Consider the following 14218-nt stretch of genomic DNA (forward strand, 5'->3'; position numbering starts at 1 on the left):
TTATTTTACCCCCCTTGGGAATCGAAGCTGGGACCTCCAGAACGGTAGCCGAGCATGCTGACCATTACACTACGGAGGCGGACATTTTAAATTCTTACTTTTGATTATTCAATATATTTTTATTGTATTTTTACTGCAAGTATATGACTCAATTACAAATTGATTAAAAGCAATAAAATGTCCGAATGGAGTATAATTACACGTTGTTACATAAAATTACAGAACACCACACGTGTACGTATCTGTTTTGAAGGAGGGTAGTGATGGTAAAATGTTTTAGATACACACGTGAACGTATTGCTGTATATTTAACGTAGATAATAAACGTGGGTTGTAAACGTTAATTGATACATGTAACATATAGTGGTTTAGCTAATTCGAAATTAACGGAATCCTCGCGTTTAACTACAAGTCAAAACTTACCCAAAGTTACAGGATAGATTTTAGTACAAAGATATTTAATACATACAAAGATATTTAAAAATCAGTGTTTATTTTTTTTAAATCTTTGTGTAAAATTTTATAAAATGTTTATTTTCTTTAGACAATTGGATCCAATGGTACATAGAAAACTCATTTGAATGTTCCTTTTCACGGACTCTTTAGTAAAAAGCGAAAGATTTATTTGTATTGAACGGAAACCAGAGTATCGCATCCACACAGTGTAATCTTGATCGTTTTTTTTAAAATTGAGGCTAACATAATACGTAACTAACTACTAAACACAGCGCCACTTCCCCGCAAGGGTAGGCAGAAAGAATAGATCGCCACAATACAATCTGTCTTTTTAAGCAATTTTCTCCTATTCCACATTCAAACCCGCCGATTATTCTCATACCCTGACCTCACTACACCCAAGTATTAAAAATACTTGATCATGCACATTTTTCTTCGGTCTTCCTCTGCTTCTATTATCAACCACACGCGCCTCTTAAATTTACTTTTACTATTCTTTCTGTAGTCATTCGGTTCACATGCCCAAACCATCTAAATACATATTTCTTAATTTTATCGATAATGCTCATCTCAGCCTTGAACTATTTCTTTCCATCACCATTCAAACATCTATAAATACAATTTTTGCAGCATATTTTTCTGAGACAACGCATGTAGTTTGTATTCAGTCTAATTTAATCCTTCTTTTACCAACTCCACGCTTCACTTCCATATATATTTTTTTTAATACGAAGAATGCCTCATAAAGGGCTTCTCACATCGCTCACTCCTTTTCAACAACGTAATAAATCAAAAAACTTTTCAGGAAATCGTTTTCAAAGTTTAAAAATGTAATGAAATGTATTAAAAATAAATATCAAGCCACTTATTGAACTTTTTACTGTGCAACAGATCTTTTTAGGTAAAACCTGAGTGTTTTTTCTCAATTTGAAAAACATTTAGTATATTTGAAACAATAATTAAACAATACTTTTTCTTCAAAATGCAAAAATAACCCTGTCTGCCCTGTAGCGTGGAAATACTAAGTTTAAAATATGCCACTTTTGCTGGGATATAGTACATTTTCTGGGCATTCCAAAAATATGCAAAACTGAAAATGGACGATTTTTGATATATGACGTTGTTGAAAGGAGTGAGCGACATGTAAATTGAGTATTATAGGAACCGCGCTACGAGATATTGAAACTTATAGTTATTAGTTAATACGTTTACTTCCAGAATATAATTAAGCATGTATGTACCATACATAATGTATACTGGTATTGCCATCTCGCGGGAACCGTACGAAGCATCTCTCGATTAGCTCCACATAATCTAATTTGTATCATGGATGGTGTCCTAGGCGTCCCATTACACTTACTGGATATATAATAGCACATAGACCCAATTATCCCTCGTGTAGGCACTTGCATATACGTACAACATGTACAAAATTGTCCATATCTCAAATATAACCACCACTTATTCGTCGCTCACTCCTTTCAAGAACGTCATAAATCAAAAAAACTTGATTTGTCAGGAGAACGTTTTTAAAGTTAAAAAATATAATACAATGTATAATAAAATAAATATAAAACCACTTTTTTAAACTTTTTACTGTGCAACAGATCTTTTTAGGTAAAACCTGAAGGTTCTTTCTCCATTTAAAAAATATTAAGTTTATTTCAAAAAATAATTAAACTATACCTTTTCTTCAAAATGCAACAACAACACTTTCTGCCATGTAGCGGGTAAATATTTAGTTAAAATATGCCTCTTTTGCTGGGATATAGCACATTTTCTGGGCATTCCAAAAACATGCACAATTGAAAATGGATTTTTGATTTATGACGTTCTTGAGAGGAGTGAGAGATGTAGCTACTGAAACGAAATGATATTTTTTAGTAGCACTATTTTTAATATTTTTTACGCACGCGCAATTTATTTAATCTTTTGCAGAGATCACTCTCCATATGGGTGGAATGCCTTATTGAAAAAATATTTTTATTTTTATTTAATTCACTATTTTTTGACTTAAATAAAAACTTGAAAATTAAACACTTGTGTTATTCCACTTATTTGAGTTTTATTTCATTACACACGACTATTTTTAAAACCTTTTTTTAAATCCACAGGTGTTAACAAAAACCAAAGAGCAAAAAATAATTCAGGTGTATGGATAGGTCTGTTAGGTAATAATTAGAGAGGAGGCGACTTAGTTCAATTGTAAGATAGACAATACTGATGTTGTATTTTAGGTAAGTAATGTAAGCATATTATAAATTAACATTTTTGAGAATTAAAGTTTGTTCAATTAATTATTAAATTATTAAAATAATCAACATGTCATTCCATAAAATAAATGCCAAATCAATAAAAATGTAACTAAAAATATCATCGCATATCTTATTATGTTTTAACTCAATAATAACGTCGACTGATTTGAAAGCTCACGACTTCTTCCTCAAGATTTGTTAATTTTAGACGCTACCTCTCCATTTAACTGAAATTCTATAATTCTGGAGATCAAGAGAGACAGATTTTTTGTTGTTGTTAGTTAAGTAGATAGTGTTAAGTATTCATTAGTATTGAGGATAAAGCTAATTGCTTTGAAACCGGTTGAAATTATATAAAAATATACCGTTATATTAACAGGTTAATTTTACAAGCCAAAAAAAACGAAATATGTGAAATTAAGTAATGAGAATATCGTAGTCATACAGGAGAAAGTGACCAAGTGCATTTTTTACAAAAATGTGATTATTGACTATTTGATATCTTACTGTAGCTTAATATTGCCCTGAAAAAATCCCAAAGGATTTTAAACTTGTAAGTATAATATATTGATTTGTTAAAAATTACTAACTGCATTGATGTTTATTTTCTTGCCAAGCAAAAGTAATTTAAATGGCCCTCCTGAACATTTTGCGTTTTGTTAGTTGGTGATTTTCTCCTGTACGACTACGATATAACAAATATGTTTTTCTTTTATTATTATCTTTAGTCTAATTAACACTAAATTTGAACTTAAACTAGTTTTTCAGAAAACATGACCACCGACGACACCTGATAATTGATGATAACAAATTTATCCATAATCTGATAGGGAGTAATTTATTATCCAAGGGTCATTAGGCTAATAGGTTGCTGGGAGTGCTGTTATTTATACTTAAATCGGGGCCATTAATTTCCTAGATTTGAATATATGGTCCGATTTTAATGAAATGAAAAAAGTTTTTTTGTTGTTGCTAAAATGAATAAATTATATTAACACTACCAGTAAAAACGCACATAAACTCTATAATTTATCATTTCAATTCTACACAAATTACGAATTGAATAATTAATAATTTTATAACGAAAACAGGGAGTTTATCAACGGTATCTACTCTAAATATTAAAAAAAAAACATGTAGTTTCGATCAAATAGTGCTACGCGTTTTTGTGACAAGAACCTTAAATATTTTTAACTTTTATGCACCCAATGGTCACAGAGCACTGAATTAAACTTTAAGTATAACTGTCGAAAAAGTAATTTTTAATAGTAAAAAACTTAAAATCATAACTTTATAAGTATATATGTATATAACTCTTAAAAATAACTATTAACAATAAAAACTGTTTCAAAACGATTTAAAAAAAAAGAAATATATAAGCAATTAGGTTACAAACTTTAAAACATAACTTTAGAAGTATAAATAACTCTTTAAAATAAACGTAAACAAAAAAAACTGTTTAAAAAAAACTGTTAAAAAATTCGGAGTTATTAAAAAAGCATGAAATATAAACAATTAAGTTATGATAGAAATATGACATATTGTGTATTTTCTTACTTGTTTAAATACATACACAAATATGTATTTACTACTAATTTCAAACTGTATTAGTTGATTTTCAAGGAGCAAGTAAAAGCAAAAAGAATCCAATGATGCCAAAAACTTTTATATCCTTTAAGAGTTGAAACATTAAACTAAAGTTTTTTAAAACAATAAGCAAATGTTCTTATTAAAGAGCTTTAAAAGTTTGAGTACATTAATTTTTACAAGAATTTTTAAGAAGGTCTTTGTTACCAGACAAATTTATTACGATGTTATAAAAGTTAATATTGCTACTAAAACAAGAAATGTTTTATGAAAAAAAATATTGGGTTTTCTAAGATGTATTGTAAAAATAAAAAAATCATCGTTTTAAAAATAAGTAAGAATAAAAATATAATAAAAAAAAAACAAATAAAAGATAACATTCCCCTTCCGTGGTGTAATGGTCAGCACGCTCGGCTATCGTACTGGAGGTCCCGGGTTCGATTCCCAAGGGGGGTAAAGTAAATATAAGTGATTTTTTCACTGTAATATTTATTTAATATTATTACCCTGGACTGGTACCTGAAGCAGAGGGCTGATCACCTTTCCTACATGTGTAAACGATCAAGATAACACTGCGTTTATATGACGCAGTGCCCTATGCATCATTGGGGTGCGGATAAGGGTTTTTATTTTTTAATTTTAATTTGTTTTATTTTTTTATTTAAGAATTATCGTAATGAATGAAACGATTTTCTTATTATTTTAATTTAACAAAAAGATAAAAGCGGTTAAAAAAAGTGTGATAAAATGCATGCTTTTACCTGTGATGGGTAAAAAAAAAACACTTGTTGCAGCCATATTCAACGATGAAATAAAATTTCATTAAAATTGTTTTAGTTGAACATTAAAACAAAATTAACTATTTAACCATCACGCCGCTTCCTCGCAGGAGTAGGCAGAGAGAATACAACGCCACACCACTCTGTCTGCTTTAAACATGCTTCGCCTCTTCCACATTCATGTATCTCATACCCGCCGATCATTCTAACTTTTGACATGATCACTTCATAACGTTTTGAATAATTTTAAATACCAATTTTTTCTCGTTATTTCTGTGCTTCTATTTCCAACTTAATTCACCTTATAAACGTTTGACCGTTTTTATTCGTTCCACATATCGCTCACCTCTTTCAACAACGCCATAAATAAAAAATCGTCCATTTTCAGTTGTGCATGTTTTCGGAATTCCCAATACAATGTACTTTACCCCAGCAAAAGCGGCATATTTTAAACCTTATATTTACCCGCTATAGGGCAGAAAGTGTTGTTTTTGCATTTATTAGAAATTGTATTTTTTTTAATGTTTTTCAAATGGAGAAAAAACATTCAAGTTTTACCTGAAAAGATCTGTTGCACGGTAAAATGTTCAAAAAGTGGCTTGATATTTATTTTTAATACATTGTACCTATTATATTTTTTAACTTTGTAAAAGATCTCCTGAAAAATCTAGTTTTTTTTATATTTGACGTTGTTGGAAGAAGTGAGCGATATCCAAACCATCTCAACACACTTTTCTTAATTTCATCGAAAATGCTTAACTAAGGCTCGCATTCTTTCCTTATTTCACCGTTGGAACATCTATCATTCACCGTTTTGCCGCATACTCATCTGAAAGACAGCAACGAATTAATTCAGACTTCTTACATTAACACCATTTTTAGTGTGTCTAAATACTTGTTTACAAATCTGGATTATCTTCAATTGGGTAGTTATTTTTAATAAAAAAATTATACCTCAACATATATGAAGAAGAATACCTACGGTAAAAGTCTGGGCATTAACGGTGTTTCCGACTCGCTTACGGCTAACGGCTTGTCGTAACCCCAAGTTCATCTATGTTGAGATGTCAAAAAAACTACTTATATTATTCAGTTTCCAGCTCCATGCTTCAATACCACATATTTTTATTAAACATTGTTTTAATTATAATCCGTAAATCTTCTTAATGATTAAAATAACCAGTATAATGAATATTGTACGCATAATTATCTACCCGTTGTGCTGAATAATAATTTATAATAGCTTTGGTTCGTCGATATATCGGCTGGGTCAAAACATAATACACGATGCACGAATCATTTACAAATAAACGTGGCCATTCTCTAGTTTCCTACATGTAAGGGATCATTAAACCCATGACACGCAAAATGCGGCCATTGTTAGCGATTTTGTGAAACAATTAACCCCGGTTTTCGCGCTATAGATAAAACTGATAAATAGATTGAACAGTACCGAAATGCGCTGTTTGTCGATCTATTTTAATAAAAGTAATAATCCAAAATGTCAATATTATCCAAGCGAATTTTTATAACACAAACACATATGTATATTAATATATAATATATTGTACATTCAGCATAAAAAATATCTTTGATTACTTTTTGATGTTTCAACATAAATAAAAGAGTCTGGGCAGTAGCAGGGCTTCTGACCTATCATAGGGTGGTTGAGTGATCACTTTTCACACGTGAACATTCACCATTCTACCCATGATTGACTACCACGCTACTAATTTTTTTGCTAGATATCAATCTCTCGTAACTGTGTTGGGTTGAGGAAAGCTTTTATCTAGCAGAGGCTCTTTTATTTGTTTTCCAGTATATGAATTATATAATCCGGTGTTTAGATCTTGTATGTAGAGAAAAACAAGATTTGTGAACAAGTATTTGGACACACTCAAAATATTAAAAATATCCTTAGTAAGGTTAGGTTGGGTTGTTTTGGATGCACTTTTACTTATAAACGTATCATAATGTTAATGAATGAATTGTGCAAATTCAAATACACGCACAAGGGAAGCGAAATTAACTATTTTAATTTATTTTTTCATAATGCATCCAAAGGCAAAATCGCACACAAGTAAAGAGTCATTTTTTTTTTAAATATGCACGTCACGCTTCCATTTTCTACCGCCAGAGGCGCCAGCGTAGCATAATTTAGCCGCCATGTTGGCTGACGTTATCTCTGATTAACGGGCAGTGTTGCCACTGCCGTGTTGTGAGAACGGCTAGAATTAAAATGCAGAGTGCAGAGTACCTACTCGGGAACTGTCACGCGGACATACGAGTTTTATCCCCGCTTTAAACAAAACATATTTATACGGAAAAGTGGAACATTTGTTAGCTACATTTTTAGAAAGGAAAAATAAACGCTGAAATTGATATAGATGCCTAGTTTATTGGCTGCTATTTTTGTATTGAGTAAAGACTGCACTTTTTGTGCTATTTTCATCTGCTAAAGTGTAGCATTAACGTGTGTTTGTTTTTTAGGAAAGCGGCGATACGGGGTCGTTTTATAACGAGGTAAATACAACAGTTGAAGGTTTTCGTTCTTTCTTTTAGCCCAATTATATTTTCGGCTGAAAAAGGGCTTTAATTGTCATCAACCATGGAAAATTACCAAAACCAGATGTACGTTTTTTTTTAAAGGTTTAAAATCGTTTCGGTGTTTAATTTTGCATAAAATAATGCAAATCATAAACAAATATATAATGTACAATTTCGAAACTGGCACCGCGGGTTCGATTCCCGCCAATTGCAAAATAAATTCAAGAAAAAATATTTTCATTTGGTCTGGGTATTAGGGATGTATTTTTCACAGCTACCTTCCCTACCCTTATTATTCTACCCGCAGACAAGCCTATAAAATAGAGGTTTACGGGTTATTCCTTTAACAAACTACACTATTATTTGAGTGAATGCTGGTTGTTAATGAATTCAACGCCGTGGGACTAATTTAGTGCCTTCTATATTATATTTTCATTAAAGCTGGAAGTGTATTCAATCAAGCTGTAGACGTTGTATATTTTATGAAAATCCTTAATACATTTCTTGAAAAACTAATTGCACTTCCGTTTTAAGACCTGTAAAAATTTAAAGAAAAAAAACAAATAAATTAAATTGATTAAGTACAATAATTTGCTATATATAATTTATATTTGAAGCACTAACTTTGTGATTTTCCATTTTATAATTAAAATGTTACTTTGTTTTAAAATCACTGTAAATATTTTTTTATAATTTAATTACAATGTCTACCGGTTAGCTTCGAAACCGGTAGACATTATAATTAAGTTACGATAAAATATTTATAGTGAATTTAAAACATAGTTACATTTTAATTATAACAATAATTTGAATCTCAATCGTATTCATTTAAAATAGCTGTTTTTGTGGTTTTTTTGTTTTTGTTTTTGTTTTAAGTGACAAAATTGAAAAACGTAGTAGATCGCTGTGTATGATTTTATCCACCTATAAAAACGTAGAAATAAAAATTACCCTCGTACGAGTTTGTTTCTAAAGTAAAAGAACTTGAAAAGAAAAAACTTTACAGCTTAAAAATGTTATTCATGTTTGGAAACATTCTCCCGGCTCAATAATATTATGTGCATTTTACGTTGTAACTTCTACACTCGAATGGAGATTAAGATAGATAAACTTTAATTAAATTCAAGTCCGAGTACGTTCTATACCCAGAGCCAGGTATTATAAAAATACTGCCATGTTTACGGAACACGGGAGCTATTCTGAATATTTCGTTATATAAAATTTAGCCCATGTCCTCTTAAATTCAATAAGATAAAAAATTACCGAAATACAAGGGATGTCCACCGAACCACCAATTTGCACACTAATAAAGAGCGTTTATATTATTTATGAATAAAAATCACTATTAACATGCAAGACAAAGGCAATAGAAAAATATTTGTATTTCGATTATTAAGAAAAATACTTCAACTTTATACTATTTCTGTGAGCCTAAGCGGATCATTAGTAGAAATAGGTATCAAATTGTAGTAGAGTGGGTTTGAACCAAGAAACATTGACTCAAGTGTTCGCGACAATAACCACGGCACCAAAATCAGATACAACAATAATTTTAATAATAACCACTTTAAAAAAATCGCTTCTTTATTAGATTAATTCTTTTAATCAATCTCATTTTTAAAAACAAACTAACTGACTAACCATCACACCGCCTCTGCTATAGGAGTAAACAGACAGAATAGAACGCCAAACCAATCAGTCTTTGCAAACAATCTTTGCCTCTTCCACATTTATGCATCAACTCATGCATACACGTTGATTATTCCGACCCCTGAACTATTATTATTGTAACTCTTTTTATTAAAAAAGAGAAGTATTGGTTTTTTATTATTTTAAAAAGAATACTTCAATTATATACTGTATCTGTGAGCCTAAGCAGCTCATTATTATAAATAGGTAACAAATTCTGGTAGAGTGGGTTCGAACCGAAAAACTCTGGCTTAAGAGTTCGCGACACTAACCACGGAACCACAACCCGACACACAATGTTTATTTATGTAAGTGTAAATAATTATTTAAACAGCTCAAACGGAATAAGACATCGAGAATCGCACCTTATAGCCTTATAATACGAACACACACAGCGTCATGTAACCCCGGCTATGTTCTATAAATTTGAATAGTAAACACATTTTCAAAATGGATTTTCTTTTAATATATGTACCTTCAACTATACTCGGTTCCCAGAGGAGAAATCATTTACAGCAAGCAAACAGTGTAGGCACAAAGTTTGCTTGTTACTTTTCTAGTGACATTATACTATTCAAATTATTCTATTAGTCTCAAAGGAAAACGGACTAGTATTTTATAATTTATTCTATCATAAAAAAATTAAAAAGCTGATAGAGAAAAACAAAAAAAAATTAAAAAACTAAACTGGTAGTACAGAATGAAGTCCTGGTTCCAATCCATATATATATATATATATATATATATATATATATATATATATATATATATATATATATATATATATGTATATATTTATATATATATATATATATATATATATATATATATATATATATATATATATATATATATATATATTTATATATATATATATATATATATGTATATATTTATATATATATATATATATATATATATATATATATATATATATATATATATATATATATATATATATATATATATATATATATATATAATATATATATATATATATATATATATATATATATATATATATATATATATATATATATATATATATATATAAGTAAAGCATAGAGTTGACAGGCACCGTGGTATAGTTGGGTAGACGCTCGACTGCGAAACTGGTGTCACAGATTCCCGCAAATGGCAAAATAAATTCAAGAAACATTGTCTTCAATTGGTTTGGGAGTTTGTGATACCAACGTTTGTTTTTTTAATTAATGTATTTGTTTATAAATATTTATTTGTGGCCTATTAAAATTCTCTTTACAAATTATGAATAATGGCATATTCATTTAATATATACTAAGTGAATGTGTTAAGTTAAAAATAAATGCGTAAGGTTAATTCCAAATAACAATACAATATATCCAATAAAATACAATAGAAACAATGGATTTAATATCTTATATCAATCAAGATTTGTCACAGAGTTCATTCATTATTAGATTCATGATTAGATTTTAAGAAATGGTGGTAAATACCACCATTTCTTTAAATCTACAGTAAGAAATAGTGGTATTTACTAAATAAACTTTTAATAAAAAATGCATAGGTTTTACCACAGAGCGACTGCCAAATCAATTAACGAAATTAATTTATTTAATTTTTTGTTTCGGCATTCACTTTGTGGGTAACACATGATTCATTTGTTAATAAAAACCCTTTTTTTTAAGTATTATAATGAAAAAGTGGTAAAAAACAAGTATTTTTATTTACAATCAAGTTAATTTATTTGTTTTTTCCGTCTTGTCATATTTTTTAAATAAGACACCACTAAATCTTTATACCCTATTGCCTCATAAATTTTTGTCAGCTGCAAACCTTCATACCTGCATACCTGTGTTTGTTAAAAACTGATAGGTCGATGACGGGTTGCTTTAAAAATAAATGACTAAAACGTAAATAATTTATTCAGGTCTTGATACTTCAGCTGAAATACGTACACAAGTAACAGAATGAATATATTTTTTTGACATCTGAACTTAGATAAAGAAAAATTTGGATAATGGATGTCACTTGTGAAAATTCTATTGAATCTTGTACAATGTTTCAAAATTGGATCATACATATAGAATTTCTAAGAATTTGAGTAATGTGGTTATCAATCATGGGTAGAATTGGTGAATATTACATTATTTGAGTGTGTAAAATACTTTATTCCCATATCTGGTTAATCTCCAATTATATGAGTTATTTATCATATTATTTTTTGACATCTCAAAAAAGATGAAAGTCTGGGCATTTACGGGGCTGACGACCGTCATAGGCTAGTTTAAGTGATCACTTTACACACGTGTAACATTTACCAATTCCACCCATTATTTACAATCACACTACTCAAATTCCTGGAAGTTCTATATATATATATATACAATATATATATATATATATATATATATATATATATATATATATATATATATATATATATATATATATATATATATATATATATATATATATATATATATATATATATATATATATATATATATATATATATATATATATATATATATATATATATATATATATATATATATATATATATATATATATATATATATATATATATATATATATATATATATATATATATATATATATATATATATATATATATATATATATATATATATATATATATATATATATATATATATATATATATATATATATATATATATATGAATCAATTTTGAAATATTGTTCTTGAATCACTAGAACTTTACTAGAAATATCTATTGGTGAGATAAAAATAAGCTTTTTTTTATTGAGCAGAAACTCTTTTATAAGTATGTGAGGTCCAAATCCTGGATTATAAACACATACATGAGTAACGCCAGAAAATATATTTTTTATTTAAAAAATAAGTCCTATAATTTGAGATAATCCAGATTTGTGAACAAGTATTTGGACACACTCAAAATGTTGTACATTGCTTTTAAGCCATAAGCCCGCCAATGTACTTATTTATTTTCTTACATGATGTTTAAATAAATTAATAAAACATAGAGTTAACAAGAGGATAACACATTTGAATTCCCTCTCTACGGCGTACAACGTCTAACCTTTACACTTTGTTCGAGAATCAATACAATGCTAGCATAAAAAATAGACTTTTCTTTGTAAGGTTTCCCAGGCACGTTCTATGTCTGCTTTGTAATCAGCCTACAACGCAAATTGCTTATTAACTATGCAAATTCCGCTGTGAAAAATGATTACACGGCCGATTTGACATGGCGTTAACGTACCTGAGAGAGGAAATTAAACACAAGACAGAAAAGCTTTTATAATTGAATTGATTTTTAAATCAAAACTTATTTTCCGAATTGAATAAAAAACCCGAGAAGATTCCAATTTTTGATTACTATTAATATTTACATACTAATATAAGAGTTTCTGCTCAATAAAAAAGCTTCGTTTCATCTCACCAATAGATGTATCTAGTGAAGTTCTACTGATTAAAGAATAATGTTTCAAAATTGTTTCATATATATAGAACTTCCAAGAATTTGATGAGTGTGGTTGTCAATAATGGGTAGAATTGGTGAATGTTACGCGTGTGTAAAGTGATCACTTAAACCAGCGTTTGACGGTCGTTAGCCCCGTAAATGCCCAAACTTCCACATTATTTTTCATCTTTGATGACATGTCAAAAAATAAGACTATTAATATCATTTGTTCGCCTCCGTGGTGTAATGGTAACCTGGTTTAGTTAGCTAGCGTGCTGGAGGTTCCGGGTTTGATTCCCAAGAGGGGGGGTGGGTTGAAAATAAATATTACTGATTTTACACTATATTATTTTTTTTATATTACCTTTGACTGGTTCCAGAAGCGCAAGAGTGATCACCTTGCCTTCGTGAAGTAAGAAGTAAGATTAAGATACTACTACTACAACTACTACCATCACGCCGTTTCCCCGCAGGGGTAGGCAGAGAGGATGGAACGCCACACTGATTAAGATAAAACTGATTTAATAAGATGCAGTGCCCTATGCACCACTGGGTGTGGATAAGAGGTAGAAGAAGATTATTTACTTACTTTAATTGTATTTATTTATTGTTTTGGCATTTTATTTGCAGAATTTCATAATTTATATTTTAAATATTAAAATCAAACACTGATTTTTAAGGTCTCCTGAATTGTATATTTTTATTATTAAAAACACATAAAAAATCGTTACAATTATCTCGCCTTCTTACATTTATTTGTTTTAATAATTATTTATTTAATACTTTATTATCTAATAAATACTTATTTTGACCCTCTTGAAAATCGGACCCGGCGCCTCCAGCATGGTAGCCTGGCGCACTAACAACTACACTATGGAGACGGACAAACTATGCGGGGCTTTTCAGATTAAATTTGGCTGACGCATGTGCCACGTTTATAGATTTTTAAACCACTTTGAGGTACCATCGTAAATCCAGCGGTTCATAAAAATCCGAGTAAAATGGAAAAACGAGCTTTGCCGGCTACTGTTATTTCTTGGTGCTTCTCACCCTAGGGCTCTATTAGAATTATTTCCACCCCGGCACTGCCTCACGCAATCCAGTCACGCGAGAAGTACAACCTTCCAAGACCTTTTTTTTGAATGCCCATAAGTAACCTTTTTGCCTTACTATTTTTATAACTTAGCCGTGACGAAGTGGAGAATTCATTAATTTTGTTTAGACCATTTTAAAAATATTTGTTTTCATAGGTGTCTCAGCCCAGACGAAGGATTCATTATATTCATAAAATGAAAGATATTTAAAAAAATATATTTATGATTGAAAAAAACACTCAACTTAGTTTATAAAAAGTAAAATCATACACTGTATTTTAGGGTCTCCTTAATTGTATTTTATTTTTAAAAAACACATAAAAATAAAATTAGTGACAATTGTTTTGCCCTGTTATGGCATA

The 14218-nt window shown here is 29.4% G+C and overlaps 1 protein-coding gene and 1 non-coding gene across 6 annotated transcripts in view; both read right to left on the reverse strand.

Annotated features, from left to right (window-relative positions):
* cpx (synaptic transmission protein complexin) overlaps positions 1–14218 on the reverse strand; it is a 561632-nt gene that overhangs the window by 93282 nt on the left and 454132 nt on the right. The gene's annotated exons all lie outside the window — the stretch shown is intronic.
* On the reverse strand, positions 533–650 carry LOC148310256 (U5 spliceosomal RNA). The gene has a single exon (XR_015837422.1). It is a non-coding gene; the product is annotated as a U5 spliceosomal RNA (small nuclear RNA).

Source organism: Brachycentrus maculatus, unplaced genomic scaffold (assembly GCF_059751285.1).
Source record: "Brachycentrus maculatus isolate JH-2025_06_01 unplaced genomic scaffold, ASM5975128v1 h1tg000102l, whole genome shotgun sequence".
NCBI classification, from domain to species: Eukaryota; Metazoa; Arthropoda; class Insecta; order Trichoptera; family Brachycentridae; genus Brachycentrus; species Brachycentrus maculatus.